Genomic DNA, 16,323 nt, shown 5'->3' with positions numbered 1-16,323 from the left:
ATGCTGATAACTGATGGATACAGGAAGTTATAAGACATAATTCTGTCCTCTAGCTAGAAGACAAAAGCTCCAGCAAGAAAGGCAGACTGTACTCCCAGTCCTGGACCCACCATTTATTAAGACTCATATTAAGCTGAAAATAATGATGTATACTTTACAAGATTGTTGTGAGGACTGCATGGGTTAACATAAGTAAAGGGTCCAGAGAGTCCGATACATAGTTGGTGAACAAAAGTTAAACACATTTCTATTTTTGCTGTCATTATTATTAAAAGGCTAGGGAGTGCAAACAATATAAAATACATTTATTGAAAAATAATGGGCCACAACTTTGGTAATGAATGCTATTGCTATTTTTCATCCCTGGGCATGCAGGATAAACTTTGTTACCTATTCCAAAAGTACTAATATTCTCATAAAAATAATTTCTAATATCAGTAATGTCAAAAGTGCTTTTACACTAACCCTAAAAAAAACCCCTAGGAGTCAAATAGAGCAAATTTTCTGTCCCTGTTAAACACAGCTTGTAAGGGATGGGGCCACAATCTTCTGACATGATGCACAGTGCTCTTGCTACAACATGCAAGACTTCTGATTCCTAGGTATTTACCCATTCCATTCTGCTAACTCTTAACGATGCTAAACAAGCATGTCAACTTGAGCAGACAGGCAAAAGAAAACACTTTTTTTCATATCTGTATCTGTGTCTGTATCTGTATCCATATCTATATTAAATTAAACACAGTGACGTTGCCTTTTATAAGTCAAACCTGGCTAGCAATTTCATATGGCTCAAAATGCTTACATATATGCAGTAGAGGATCCTGTTTAAGAGGGCAGGTTTTGGTACTGGGCAAATGTTGGACCTGTAGCCCAGCTCTCTCACATAAGTCCTGTGAGCAACGGCAAGATCACTGACTACTGTGAGCCTCAAAATACTCAGTGTTTTAAATGAAATATCAAAATCAATAATCCTTCTTAGAGTAGCATACTAAGCTCTCAGTAACTTAATTACTGCTAACAGTACTATTACTATTATGAGTAGCAGTGAGGATGCTCACCTAAATGGAGAAGAAATCATCCTTACTTTAGTGCCCAGTAGATCTTTGAATAGGCATCTGGGTGAAGCAAATATTTATAACATCTAGATGAGTCCAATGCAGTGTTGTGTTAGAACCATCTTATCCAACCCAAGGTGCTTAACTGTTAAATTTTCAGAGATTTTGCAGGCTGGTTCCTGTACTCATTATTAAAAATTACAGTAAACTTACAATTAAATACATTGTATTAAAAGCAAAAATAATAAATGCTCAAAACTTATAATATCTTAAATATTTTACTATCGTCTATGCTCTTGACATTATTTACATTTATTGTATCTATGGGGAAATACTAATTGATAGTGTGCTATACTGTGCATTCCTTCCTGCCTATACATTCAGTGACATCAGTTTGGTAGCTTTAAACTGGCCAATGTAGGAGTATTAACACCACAGAAATCAGAAAATGCTATCAGTCAGGACTTTTCTCCCCCAGAAAGCTAGTTGTTAAACATCTACCAACACATAATTAGACCAATGTTATAGCAGCTGCTTTCAACCACAATACTATACTCGTTGCTTACAATTGCCCTTCCCCACCCCACACATCTGAATTTTAGGATCTGCTTTCAGCCATAATACTCACTAAAGCCTTGAGCAGAATATAAGGTAAATGAGAAATGTGCGGGTGTAGATAATTCCACAGCTTCAAAATAAGCACGGGTGTGGGAAACTCATCAGCCTATATTGTTCCCTTTGGAGCAACTGATATTAACCACATTTCATTTTGAGGGTTAATATATGTACGCGTATATGCACACACATACGCACACACACACACACCGAGGAAACTTAAATGACAAACAAATTTGAATACTCTAAAATCTTTATAAATTTAAATTTTGTGTAAAAACTTAAGGTATGATCTTTGATTATCAATTTTATCAACTATTTCAATATATATATCTGTCAAGTGAGTTGATGCACTTCTGACATATATGAAATAAAAATCAAGATTTTATATATGTCTTTGAGAGAGTGTGCATGCGTGTGAGAGAGCATGAGCAGCGGAGAGGGGCAGAGAGAGAGGGAGAAGCAGACTCCACACTGAGCAGGGAGCCTGATGTGGGGCTCAATCCCAGGACCCTGGGATCATGACCTGAGCCAAAGGCAGACGCTTCACCAACTGAGCCACCCAGGCACCCCAAAATTCAAAATATTTTTAAGAGCAGGTATGCCAAAGGTATTCAGCAATATTCTTGCAAAGCTTGGAAACAATGCACAAAAATATTTTGTGGTGCTAGAACATTCTTTTAGCACAGAGTAATATCCAGAGGAGAGAGAGATTTTTATCTTAGGAACCATTACACTGAGAGAACGTGGGCAGAAATGAACTATGCCAAATACTTTGCAAAATAAACCATAAGAATGGGGATGACAGGACACTCATCCCTGAACACCATATTGCAATTGGAAACTTCATAGAAAACTAATTGAGGAGAGAAAATAATCCAGACATATTAAAGATAACTGTTTAAGTTTACATGTGCAATTAGTTGTGTTGTGTATATTAGATATTTAATAATGGATATAAACATAAATACTTGCAGCATACTAGTTTAAAAAGCCACAGAAATGGAGCCAGACTACTTTAGTTTAAAATTTGCTTTTTCTTTTAAAACACTTACTAGCTTGGTGACCTTAGACAAAATATCCATGCCTCAGTTTCCTCACGTGTAAGGATAATAACAGTACTTCCCTCATAAAGTTGTAAAGATAAAATGATCTAATACAGATGAAAGTGCTTAGAAAAAATGCTCAGCATGTAATAAACTTCCAATATATGTAGGTTATAATAACTATTATTGTTGCTCTTAAGCAATACCATTTATTGAGCATATATCGTGTATAAAACTCTCTAAATAACATCACCTTGCTTAATTTTCACAATTATGATAAGGTAACTATTATATTAAACTTACATTATTAATAAGCTGTTTGTGGCCCCATGGTTAGTCAGTCAGAGTCAATCAAAGATTTATATAAATGTCTCCCTAACACCAAAAACCCATGCTTTTCCTATTGAGTATTTCTCAAAATATAGCCTATACCACCTTCATCAGAATCACCTAGGGTGCTTGTTAAAATGCAAATTTGCAGTCTTTATGAAATGCTTACTGATTCAGAATCACTGGGGATGGCTCCAGAAAAATCTACTTTTTTTAAAATTTAAAAGACTGGTTGCTACTTTATTTTTACTTTTTATTTCCCAAGATATTAATATTTTTATTGAACTATAATTGACATGTCACATTAGCTTCCGGTGTACAACATAGTAATTTGACAATTCTATGGTATGTTATGCTCACCACAAGTGTAGCTATGCTGTCACCATAATACTACTCCAAGACTATTGACTATATTCCCTATGCTGTACCTTTTATCCCCTTGACTTATTCATTCCAGAACTGGAAGCCCATACCTCCCATTCCCCTTCACCCATTTTGCCCATAACTCCACCCCCTTCTTCTCTGGCAACCACCATTTTGTTCTCTGTATTTATGGGTCTATTCTGCTTTTTTTGTTTTGTTTTTTAGATTCCATATATAAGTAAAATCAGATGGTATTTGTCTTTCTCTGTCTGACTTATTTCACTTAGCATAATATCCTCTAGGTCTATCTGTGTTGTCTCAGATGGCAAGATCACATTCTTTTTTATGGTTCAGTAATATTCCTCTCCGTGTGTGTGTGTGTGTGTGTGTGTGTGTGTGTGTGTGTGTATCTCAAATCTTCTTTATCCATTCATCTATTGATGGACACTTGAGCTGCTTCCATATCTTGGCTATTGTAAAAAATGCTGCAATAAACATAGGGGTGCATATATCCCTTTGAATTAGTGTTTTTGTATTCTTTAGGTAAATACCTAGTAGTGCAATTGCTGGATCATATGGTATTCCTATTTGTTATTTTTTTGAGGAACCTCCATATTATGTTTCAGTGGCTGCACCAGTTTGCATTTCCAACAACAGTGCAGGAGGGTTCTGTTTTCTCCACACTCTTGCCAACACTTGTTATATCTTATCTTTTTGATACTATCCAGTCTGACAAGTGTACAGTGATATTTCACTGTGGTTTTGATTTGCACTTCCCTGATGAGTAAAATCTTCCTTTTTGACTAGTTCTTCAGGTGATGCTTACACACATTAGTGGTTGAATAACAATGCACTGGCTATACTCATTAACTTTCCCACTGGAACATTTTACCATTAACACCATTGCAAAAAGTCTACAAGTTAAGGCTCTGGCAGTAACAACCAAGAACTATTAATTATTTCTTCTTCCCTTACTTCTCAAGGCAGTTATACTTAGAATCATTTTGACAAATTATCAGGTAATAATTAAAATCTATTTGCTCACTATAAATTAAGAGTAATTTTATCTTTTTCAAAGGCAGATTGATACTCAGGTCCGTCCTATAATATGATTCCCCTTCTGTTTTATGAAATAGTGGATGATGAGTTGTTTATTACAGTATAAATAAATAAGTCTGATTAATAAAATTGGGGCTGCTTCTATGTTACTGTAGTGAATATCAGTCTATCAGTCTGTTTTATGAAATAGTGGATGATGAGTTGTTTATTAAAGTATAAATAAATAAGTCTGATTAATAAAATTGGGGCTGCTTCTATGTTAGTATAGTGAATATCACTTTCAAAAACTACCATGTTAAAATATAGAACCTGGTCTGCGTGTGTGTGTGTGTGCACAAGTGCAATATTTGGAAGAGAAAATTTAAAAAAATAAATTGTTCTCAAAGTCACTTCCAAATATACTCATTATTATTTGTGTAGTGTTTAAATATATATACTCATTTCATGGCTATTTCTACACACTTTTGAACATAGTTATTTTTAACATAGTTATCATTGTATTTCATATATCATTTTATAGTCTTTTTAATTTACCATATATGCATTTTTGTTATGAAAGCCTTCATATACATTTTTCAGTGACTGATAATGTTGCAACTATAAGATATACTATAATATACTCAATTATTATACAATAATTACACATTTAGACTGTCTTCAATTACTTTATTATCAATCATAAAGTCTAAAACACCAAAATGTTAATAAGAGTTATCTTTGAGTAGTACAATTGTGTGTATTCTTTTTGAGTTTTTCAAAATTCCTACTATTAACATATATGAGTTTTAACAGAGAAAATGTCATTTGAAATAAAATGAATTGCATAATAACAGGTGGTTACAGATAAAAGAACTGCAAATCTCAGCCCCAATATAAGAAGGAGTCTCTAGGAAAAGCCAAAGACAACAGGTAAGGTAAAAGCAAGGACACTAGAGGAAATCTTAGACCCCCATGTCTCAGCTACAACAAATAGTACACACAGTCACTCCTACCCACATAAAATAAAACCTCATACTAAGGCCTATTTATCATAGTTCCCTTTACCTGATACATCACGTATGGTTTTCAATAACAACAACAAAAAAAAAATCACAAGATATGCTAAGGCAAAAAACATATTCTGATAAGCAAAAGTAAGTATCAGAACCAAACTTGTATATGGCAGAAATTTTGGAATTATCAAACCAGGAATTTAAAATAGTTATGATTAATATGCTAAGGGCTCTAATTTTTAAAACGTACAATAAGTAAGAATATATGGGTAATGTAAGTAGAGAGATTGAAACTCTAAAAATATCAAAAGGAAATTCTAAAATTCAAAAACTCTGTAAAAGATATTTTAAAATGTCTTTGATAAGCTTATCAGTAGACTAGACACAGCCAAAAAATCAGTGAGCTTAAAGATATGTCAAGGAAACTTCCCAAATTGAAAAGTAAAGGGAAAAAATTTTTCTTAAAATGAGATGGAATATCTATATAAATATCTTATGAAAGGATAACATACACATAATGGGAATACCAGAAGAAGGAGGCAAGAAAGGAACAGAATAAATGAATAAAGTAATAATGGCTGAGATTTTTCCAAAATTAATGATTGACACCAAACTACGAATCCAGGAAACTCAGAGAACACCAAGGATGATAGTCCAAAAAAAAATCTACAACTAGACATGTCACATCCAAACTAAAGAAAACCAAAGACAAAGAAAATCTTGAATAAAACCAGAGTGGGGGGAACCCACATTACCTATAGAGGAACAAGGATAACAATTACATCAGACTTCTTTTCAAACATCTTGCAAGCAAGAGTAAAGTGAAATATATTAAGTGCTGAAAGGAAAAGAAAAAACCGACTAACCTAGAATTCTGTATCCAGTGAAAATATACTTCAAGAGTAAAGGAAAATAAAGACTTTCTCCAAAAAAATTAAACGGTGTGAATTTGTTGCCAGTATACCTACCTGCCTTGCAAGAAATGTTAAAAGTTCTTCAGAGAGAAAGAAAATTATATAGGTCAGAAACTGGAATCCATATAAAGAAAGGAAGGGTATTAGAGAAGAAATAAATGAAGGAAAAATATTTTATTTTTCTTATTCTTCATTAATCTAACAGAAAATAATTTATTCAAAATAACAATAGAAACAACTTTTGGGATGACCATACATCATGGATAAATGAAACGAATGACATCAAAGTTATGGGGGATAGAAGGGAGGAATTGAGAATACTCTATAATAAGGTACCTGCACTATATGTGAAGTGAAAGTCAACTTGTCGTGGTTGTAAATGTATATCTCAATCTAGGGTAGCACTCAAAATATAAAAATAAGTGTAATTGTTATGCTAAGAAAACAAAGACAATGGAATCATATAAAATGTTCAATTAAAGCAAGGGCAGGCACAAAAAGAGAGTAAGACAAAAAGAAAAAAAGCATAGGGCAATGCATAAAAAGCAATTACAAATATTATAGATATAAATCAAACTATATAAATAATCACTATAAATATCAATGGTCTGAATGCACTGATTGAAAGATGTTGTCGGGGTGGATCAAAAAATACAACCCAACTATATGTTGCCTTCAAGAAATTCATTTTAATATAAAAATACAGATAGATCAAAGTAAAAGGATAGAGAAAAATATGCCATGGTATTTGCACTAACGAAAAGAAGCTGGAAAAGCTATATTAATTTCAGGCAAAGGAAACTTCAGAGCAAGGAAAATCATCAAGAATAAATAAGGGCATTACTAATAATAGGGTCAATTATCTAAGAAGACATAAGAATCCTTAATGTATATGTACCAATTATCAAGCGTCAAGATACCAACATACATGCTGCAAAAACTGATAGAACTGCAAAAAGAAATAGATGAATTCACTTTTAAAATTGCAGAGGTCAATACCCCTCTATCAGTAATTCATAGATCTAGTAAGCAGAAAATAAGTAAAGATATAGTTGAACTGAACCACACCATCAATCATCTGGATCTATTGACATTTATAGACTACTTCCTTCATCCAACAACAGAAGAATACACATTCTTCTCAAACTCACACAGAACATTTACCAAGACAGATGAAATTCTGGGCCATAAAACTCACCTTAACAAATTTTTAAAAATAGACGTCATATAAAGGATGCTCTCAAATAACAATGGAATTAAACTAGAAATCAATAACAGAAAGACTTCCCCAAATATTTGGAGATTAAACAACATACTATTAAATGGCACAGGAATCAAAGAAGTCTCAGGAGAAAAATAAAAATATTCTGAATGAAATTAAATTGAAAATACAACTTACCAAATTTCTTAGATGCAGTGAAAGCTGTGCTTAAAGGGAAATGTAATACATCGAGTACCTATATTAGAAAAGAAGGGGGAGTAATATCCCATTGTGTATACGAACCACATCTTCTTTATCCATTCATCTGTTGGCGTTATTCACAACTAATGAATCATTGAACATTATACCAAAAACTAATGATGTACTATACATTGGCTAATTGAATTTAAATTAAAAAAAAGAAGGAAGAAACATCTAAAATCAATATAAGCTTCTACCTCAGTAAACTAGAAAAAGAGGGGTAAATTAAATCTAAAGTAATCAGAAGAAATTAATAAATATTAGAGCAAAAATCAATGAAATTTTAAACAGGAAAACAATAGAGAAATTCAAAAAAATCAAAAGCTGGCTTTTTAACAGATCAGTAAAATTGATAAATCTCTAGTCTAACCAAGAAAAAAAGAGAAGAAACAAATTATTTTTTTAACTTTTTTTTGTTGTAGTAAAATACACATAATAAAATTTGCTATCTTAACCATTTTTAAGTGTACAGTTAAATACATTCACATTGTTGTGCAACCATCCATCTCCAGGAGTCTTTTCACCTTGCAAAACTGAAACTCTGTACCCACAAAACAGTAACACCTCCCCTCCTTTAGCCCAAGGCAACCATCACCAATATAAATGCTGTACCTATTAAGCGTAACTCCTTCTCCTCTCCTTCCATTCCCTGGTAACCTCTAATCAACCTTCTGTCTCTATGAATTTAACAATTCTAGGTACCTCATAAAAGTAGAATCATACAGTATTTGTTCTTTTGTGACTGGCTTATTTCACTTAGCATAATGTCCTCAAGGTTCATCCATGTTAGAGCATATGTCAGAATTTGCTTTTTTAAGGCTGAATGCTATCCCATTGTATGTATATACCACATTTTATTTATCCATTCATCCACAGAGAGACACCTGGGTTCCTTCTACCTTTTGACTATTATGAATAATTCTGCTATGAACATGGGCGTACAAATATCTGTTTCAGTTGCTGCTTTCTTTTTTGGGGGAGGAGGGAGATGTATTTCCCTGAGTGGCTTTTGCATGGATTTTACCACTGCCTATAAAAGGGAGGAAACAAATTATTAATATCAGGAATGAAAGGGGTTGACACTACTGATCCCTTAAACATTAAAAGAAAAATAAATAGTAGGGACAAATCTTTGCCCACAAGTTTGACAACCAGATGAAAAGGACCAATTCTTTGAAAGACACAAACTATAGAGTCTCACAAAAGGAGAAGCAGATAATCTGAAAGGCCTATGTCTATCAAAGAAATTGAATCGATAATTAATAACCATCCTAAAAAGAAAGAAGCAGGCTTAGGTGGTTTCACTGGTGAATTCTAACAAATATTTAAGGAAGAAATTATCAATTCTCTCCAATCTGTTCTGAAAAAAATAGAAGCAGAGGGAACACTTCCTAACTCATTCTATAAAGCTAGCATTACCCTAATACTAAAAAAAGACAAAGACATTACAAGAAAGAAAAACAATAGGCCAATGTCTCTCATAAACATAAATGCAAAAATCCTCAATAGAACATTAGCAAATCAAATCCAACAATGTATAAGAAGAATTATACACTATGACTAAGTGGGATTTATCCCAGGTATGCAAGGCTGGTTTAACATTCCAAAATCAATTAATGTAATTCTTCACACCAACAGGCTAAATTTAAAAAGTTATATGATCATACCCATAAATGCATAAAAATATTTACAAAATCCAACACCCATTTGGGATAAAAATTCTTAGCCAACTTAAAGGAGAAATCCCTCAATTTCATAAAAAGCACCTACAAAAACCCTACAGGTAACATCATACTTAATGATAAGAAACTAGATGCTTTCCCCCTAATTTGGGAAACAAGGTAAGCATGTTCTCTCTGCTCCTATTCAATATTGTACTGGAAATCTTAACTAATGCAATAAAATAAGGAAAGGAAATAAAAGATATATAAATTGGAAAGGAAGAAATAAACTTTGTTCACAGACTACATGATTGTCTCTGTAAAAAAATTCCAAAGAATTAGCAAATAACAGAAAAAGGGGACTCACAAGCTATTATAGCAAAGTTGCAGGATACAGGTTAATATATAAAAATCAATTGCTTTTCTAATATACCAGCAATGAACAATGGTTATTTGAAACTTAAAACATAACACCATTTAGATTAGTATAAAAAAGGAAATACTTAGGTATAAATCTAACAAAATATGTACAAGATCTATATGAAAAAAACTACAAAACTCTGATGAAAGAAAATGAAGATTTATATAAATGGGAAGATATTCCATGTCCACAGATAGGGAGATTCAATATTATTAACATGTTGGTTCTTCCTAATTGATCTACAGATTTAATGCAATCCCAGTAAAAATCCCAGCAATTTACCTGTGGATACTGACTCATTCTAAAGTCTCTACGGAAAGGCAAAAGACTCAGAATAGCCCACATAATATTGAAAAAGATCAAAATTGGGGGACTAACAATCTGACTTTGAGGTTCATTTTTAAATTTCTTTTATTGAAGTATAATTAACTTACAGTGTTATATTAGTTTCAGGTGTACAATATAACAATTCAACAATTCTATACATTACTCAGCACTCATCTTGATGAGTGTACTTTATATATTTCACTATCCCTTCACCCACCTTTCCTTTGGCAACCACCAGTTTGTTTTCTAAAAGTCTGTTTTTTGGTTTGTCTTTTAGTTTCTTTGTTTATTTTCTTTCTTTCTTTTTTTTAACAAGAGAACAAATCTACACCTTTATTTATTTTTCAGTAAGTTTAAATCCTTGAGGGGTACAGCATCACACAGATTCTGTAGCCAATGGCTTTAGCAGGAAGGCTGCTTCGGAATTTGGCACAAACCATGCCACTGTTTCCACGAGCATGAGTTACTTTCCCTAGATTACTCTGGTTTTGTTTGGTTTGCCACCAGGAGTCACTGAGTTCTTTGCTTTGTATGCATAAGCACATCTCTTACCCAGATTGAATTCAGTTTTATTTTGAACACAAACACCTTCAATTTTAAGAAGAGCTGTGTGCTCCCTCTGGTTCCAGAGACCTCGCTAGCCAGCAAAAATGGCCTTGGACCATAGACTTCAAGACATATTTGTCATTTTAGAAGTCCTGCTCCCAGCAGGCCTCCACAGGTTCCAAGATGGCGGAAAGAAATTGTTTCTTTAATTCCACATACGAATGAAATCATATGGTATTTGTCTTTCTCTGACTGACTTATTTCGCTCAGCGTAATACCTTCTAGTTCCATCCACATCATTGCAAATGGCAAGATTTCATTCTTTTTTATGACTAATATTCCATTTTATATATATGTATATGTGCACATACACACAACTCATCTTCTTTATCCATTCATCTATGGATGGGCACTTGGGTTGTTTCCATATCTTGGATATTGTAAATAATGCTGCAATAAACATAGGGGTGCGTGTATCTTTTTTAATTAGTGTTTTTGTTTTATTTGGGTAAATACCCAGAAGTGGAATTACTGGATCATTTGGTAATTCCATTTTTAATTTTTTGAAGAACCTCCATACTGTTCTCCACAGTTGTTACACCAATTTGCATTCCTACCAACAGCGCATGAGTGTTCCTAATTCTCTGCACCCTTGGCAACATTTGTTATTTCTTGTGTTTTCAATTTTAGCCATTTTGACTAATATAAAGTGATATCTCATTGTGGTTTTGATTTGCATTTCCCTGATGATGAGTGATATTGAGCATCTTCTCACGTGTCTGTTGGCCATCTGGATGTCTTCTTTGGAAAAATGTCTATTCAGGTCAGGACTTATTTTAAATCTACAGTAATTAAGACAGTGTGGTATTGGTGAAATGATAGAGGAATACATCAGTGGAACAGAATAGAGAGCCCAGAAATAGATTTAAACAAATATAGCCAATTGATCTTTGACAAAGAAGCAATGTCAACACAATGGAGGAAAAAAAGTCTTTTCAATAAATGGTGCTGGAACAACTGGACATCACATGTAAAAATTAATGAGTCTAGACACAGAACTTATACCTCCTATACCTTTCACAAGAATTAACACAAAAAGGATTATAGGCCTAAACATAAAACACAAAAGTATAAAACTTCTAGAAGATAGCATTGGAGAAATTCCAGGTGAACTTTGGTTTGGTAATGATTTTTGAGATGTGACTCCAAAATGAATTTTTAGATACAAGAAAAAAATTAATAATTTGGACTTCATTAAAACTAAAATCTCCTGCTCTGGGAAAGACAATGTTAGCAGAATGAAAACAAATCCACAGATTGGGATAAAATATTTTCAAAACACATAACTAATAAAAGACATGTATCCAAAATATTTAAAGAACTCTTATAATCCCACCAGTATGGAAACAAACAACACAACTAAAATGTGGGCAAAATATCTAAACAGACACCTCAACAAAGAGATACACATTTGGCAAATTAGCTGTGTGAAGATGCTCAACACCATATGTTAGGGATCTGCGAGTTAAAACAATGAGATACTACTACACACCTATTAGAATGGCTAAAATCCAAAACACTGACAACACAAATGCTGACAAGGATGTGGAACAGCAGGGACTCTTTCTCTGCTGGTGGGAATGCAAAATGATACAACCACTTTGGAAGACAGTTTGGCAGTTTCTTATAAAACTAAGCATACTCTTACCATGTAATATTTGTACTCTTATGTATTTACCTCAATTGACTTGATAACTCACATGCACACAAAAAACTGTACACAAGTATTTATAGCAGCCTTATCCATAACTGCCCCCAAATTGGCTGCAACCAAGATGTTCTTCAATAGGTGAATGGCTAAACAACAAACTGTGGTATACATCTATACAATAGAGTATTAATCAGAATAAAATGAAATGAGCTATTAAGCCACAAAAAGAAATAGAGGAGCATTAAAATCATATTGCTAAGTGAAAAAAAAGCCAATCTTTAAAAGGTACTGTATTATTCCCACTATATGATATTCTGTAATGGCAAAACTATATATACAGTTAAAAAGATCAGTGATTGCCAGGGGCTAAGGGGTGAGAAGCGAAGGGATAAACAGGTGGAGCACAGGGATTTTTACAACAGTGAAATTTATTATTTATGATACTATAATGGTAGCTACATGACATTATGAGTTTGTCAAAACCCACAGAACTGCACAATGCCAAGTGTGAACCTTAATATAAAATAAAATAGATTAAAGTGCATTGAGCATCACTATAATTACCCTGGATTGCATTTCTATTTTCATAAGATAGAGTTCCATAAGTAAACTCAAGTCAATATGTATGGCTATATTTCAGATGCTTGTTACAGCTGAATCAATTTCCTAGAGTGTTTTACCAGTTTTCACATCAGTGACCAGTGTTACATCTTAGACTCTTATAGTAGATTTTACATTTGTCAGTCTAGCTCTTCCCTGATCCTGGCAAGTCAACTCACAAGAGTATATGTTAGTCATAAGAAAGAGAAGTCATGAGGATACAGATAGATTAGAAAAAACATCACTCTCAGGAAACGAGTAGTAGCTATTTGTCACTTCTTGGCTGCTCAGCATCCAAGCCCATTTGAACATTTAGCTGTTATCAAGACACTGAATACTTCTCTTCTCTTTTCTTTGTAAATTAAATTTATCAGTAAAAAACCCTGTACCTTAGTATAAACATAAAATAGCAGACCCTTATTGAATTTATCAGTTGTTTGTCCATTTCATTGCTGAGTTGTATTCCACTGTATGAGTGTAACACAGTTCCTTTATCCTTTCCTTCTCTTCATCTCCTTAATACCTTCTTCCCTTTCAGATTTTTTATAGCTGATTGGGAGTGGAAAATAATGTGATTGCTGAGCCATACACTTCTTTATGGCCTTTCCCTCAACTACAGAAAGATACAACCGAAGCTTTCAAAATAATGTTTATAATGAGTAAATTCTAAGTTAAGGATGATTCTAATTCACAGTCTCCATCTGGCAGGACTGAAGGGGATGCTTTTATGCTTTCAATTGTGTAGTGTTTATGGTTGTATCCATGGTGCCTATCATAGTGCTTGGCATAGTAAACATTCTATAAATACTTATTGTCTGAAAAAATACAGTTAAATGGTTCATTCTGTTTTAAGTGTTCTATTGAAAAACTATTTAAGCTTGAAGAGAAAATCTCCTTAACTACAATACAATCTATAATCACAGACTTTAGAAATTGTAGTACATGGTGCAGTTCTCTAGCCAGATATCCCCATCAGGATCGAGCCACTCTGTCCCCCATTTTCAGGAGTGGGGGATGCTAATGGCTCACAGCTGAGTCCCTCTTTGGGACTTGACCTTGACCTAAAGAAGTCACCTTGCCCAAAATTATGGCCCCTCCTGGGCAGCAGCCTACATCTAATGACTGGTTAATGTGGAGGGACAAAGACCTGACCCCCTTGCCTCAATTCAGGACAATTCTGAGGGACAATTCCAGCTCCAGACAGTCCTGTTAGATAGCCTGAAACCTGACTGCAGTCATATCAAGGTTTATATTCCCCTCTGCTCATCGGGCTTCTCACTCCCTTAAAGATGCTGCTCCTGGGATAAGTCTCCAAAAAACCTCCTGTATACAACTATTTGTTTTCTTGGGAAACATGACCCAAGAAAATTCACATTAGTAATAATCCTAAGAAGTAGTGTTAAATATGGGATCTTATAGCTAAATCTCTCACTGGACAGACAGACAGGAGGATTTCATCTGTAGGTGGCATACTAATAGCCATTGGTATGATGTAGCAGTGCAATTGTTAACACAGTCACTGGTAGTAAACTAAAATAGGATATGGAATGGAGAGAAAGACTATAGCATGCACCATATCTCAGGCATTTGAATGACTTGAGGTGAGTAGTAATTATAGGGAATATGGAATTGGATGACTTTTCTGGGTATTATTGATGCACTGGAGAGAACAATAAAGGATGAGGCTGATAAATCACCAATTTAAGGCAAAACATGAAAGTCAGAGGGCTTCCAAGGCAGCATATAAAGAAACTTATTTTCTGCAGCTGGAGGGCAGACTTAATTATAAAAGTGGAGGAGCTTGAGAAGCTGGAATTCTCGATACTATATCAAAGACAGGGAATCATAAGGAAGAAAAGGGACTCTGAATCTTGGGATAAGGAAAGCTGCATCAATATACTTGAAATTCTTGAATCTCCAGAATCCCATTGAACCCACTGAGACTGCAAAAGGACTCTACTCCTCTCTGTTAAAGTAGCATTCACACTTATTTAGCCATAAAGAATGAAATCTTGCCATTTGCATCATGGATGGAACTAGAGGGTATTTTGCTAAGTAAAAGAAGTCATACAGAGAAAGACAAATACTATATGATTTCACTTACACATGGAATCTAAAAAACACCAACAACAAAATAAACAAACAAAACAGAAACAGATTCACAGATACAGAGAACAAACTGGTGGTTACCAGAGGGGAGGGGGATTCAGGGACAAGTGAAATACATGAACGGTATTAGGAGGTAAAAACTTCTAGTTATAAAATAAGTCATAATGATATAAAGTACAGCGTAGGGAATATAGTCAATACTACTATAATAAATTTCTGTGGTGACAGATGGTAACTAGACCTATCATGGTGATCATTTCATAATCTACAAAAAATATTGAATCACAATCTTGCATACCTAAAACTAATATAATATTGTATGTCAATTATAATTCAATAAAAATATAAAGTAGTATTCATCCATTGCTTAAAGACAATGCACAGGCCACTGCCTTGCAAGACAATTCAGGATCCTCTCTCAATCCCCACCTCTCTTCCCGGCCAACAGACAAATAACTAAGGTGAAGTCACAATATAATCTGGCTAGGGAAAGTACTGGCCTGGCCAAAAGAAGGAAAAGTAACTATACACTGAATGAACTAGAGGATTTAATCTAGCAGGAAGATATATATGGGGCTAGAACCTGAAGCCTGAAGATACTGAATCAAGGGGAACAGAACACAGTTGGAAGTGGTAAGTTTATCAATATGGGAGGAATTCACCATTATTAAGGGCTTAATAATCTAGCAAAAGCGGGGGAGAGTGATGACATGCTACTAGAATAGCTTCTGGAAACATGGAAAAAGTGCCCACTCCAACTGAAAAATACATGCCAGGATTGCCATGGTAGATGGTAGGGGAAGGAATCAAAAAGCTCAGAGAAGTAGACATGCTAGAGTAGATTTACTATATAAGGCCAGAATACTCAACATCTCATCATATTCTGCAGAAAGGTCCAGAGGATAATCTATCTACCAAAACAATATGGAATGCACTGGCCACAAAGGAACTAGCAGTTTTGAGAAACTCAAGCGTTACTATATTAGTTTCATATTTTTCTGTAACAAATTACCATAAACTTAGTAAAACAATACACATTTATTCTACCAGTTTCCATGGGTTAGGAATCAAGGCATGGTTCAACTGGGTCTAATGCTTCAGGATCGCTC

General features: G+C 34.1%; 1 long non-coding RNA gene and 1 pseudogene across 3 annotated transcripts in view; both read right to left on the bottom strand.

The window, feature by feature from the left end:
• LOC123002287 (uncharacterized) overlaps nucleotides 1–16,323 on the bottom strand; it is a 1,175,027-nt gene that overhangs the window by 963,293 nt on the left and 195,411 nt on the right. The window lies entirely within an intron of this gene.
• On the bottom strand, nucleotides 10,602–10,927 carry LOC113241844 (60S ribosomal protein L35a-like; annotated as a pseudogene).

The sequence above is a fragment of the Ursus arctos genome, chromosome X, assembly GCF_023065955.2.
Source record: "Ursus arctos isolate Adak ecotype North America chromosome X, UrsArc2.0, whole genome shotgun sequence".
Classification (NCBI taxonomy): domain Eukaryota; kingdom Metazoa; phylum Chordata; class Mammalia; order Carnivora; family Ursidae; genus Ursus; species Ursus arctos.
This window is presented reverse-complemented; position numbering and strand designations above follow the sequence as displayed.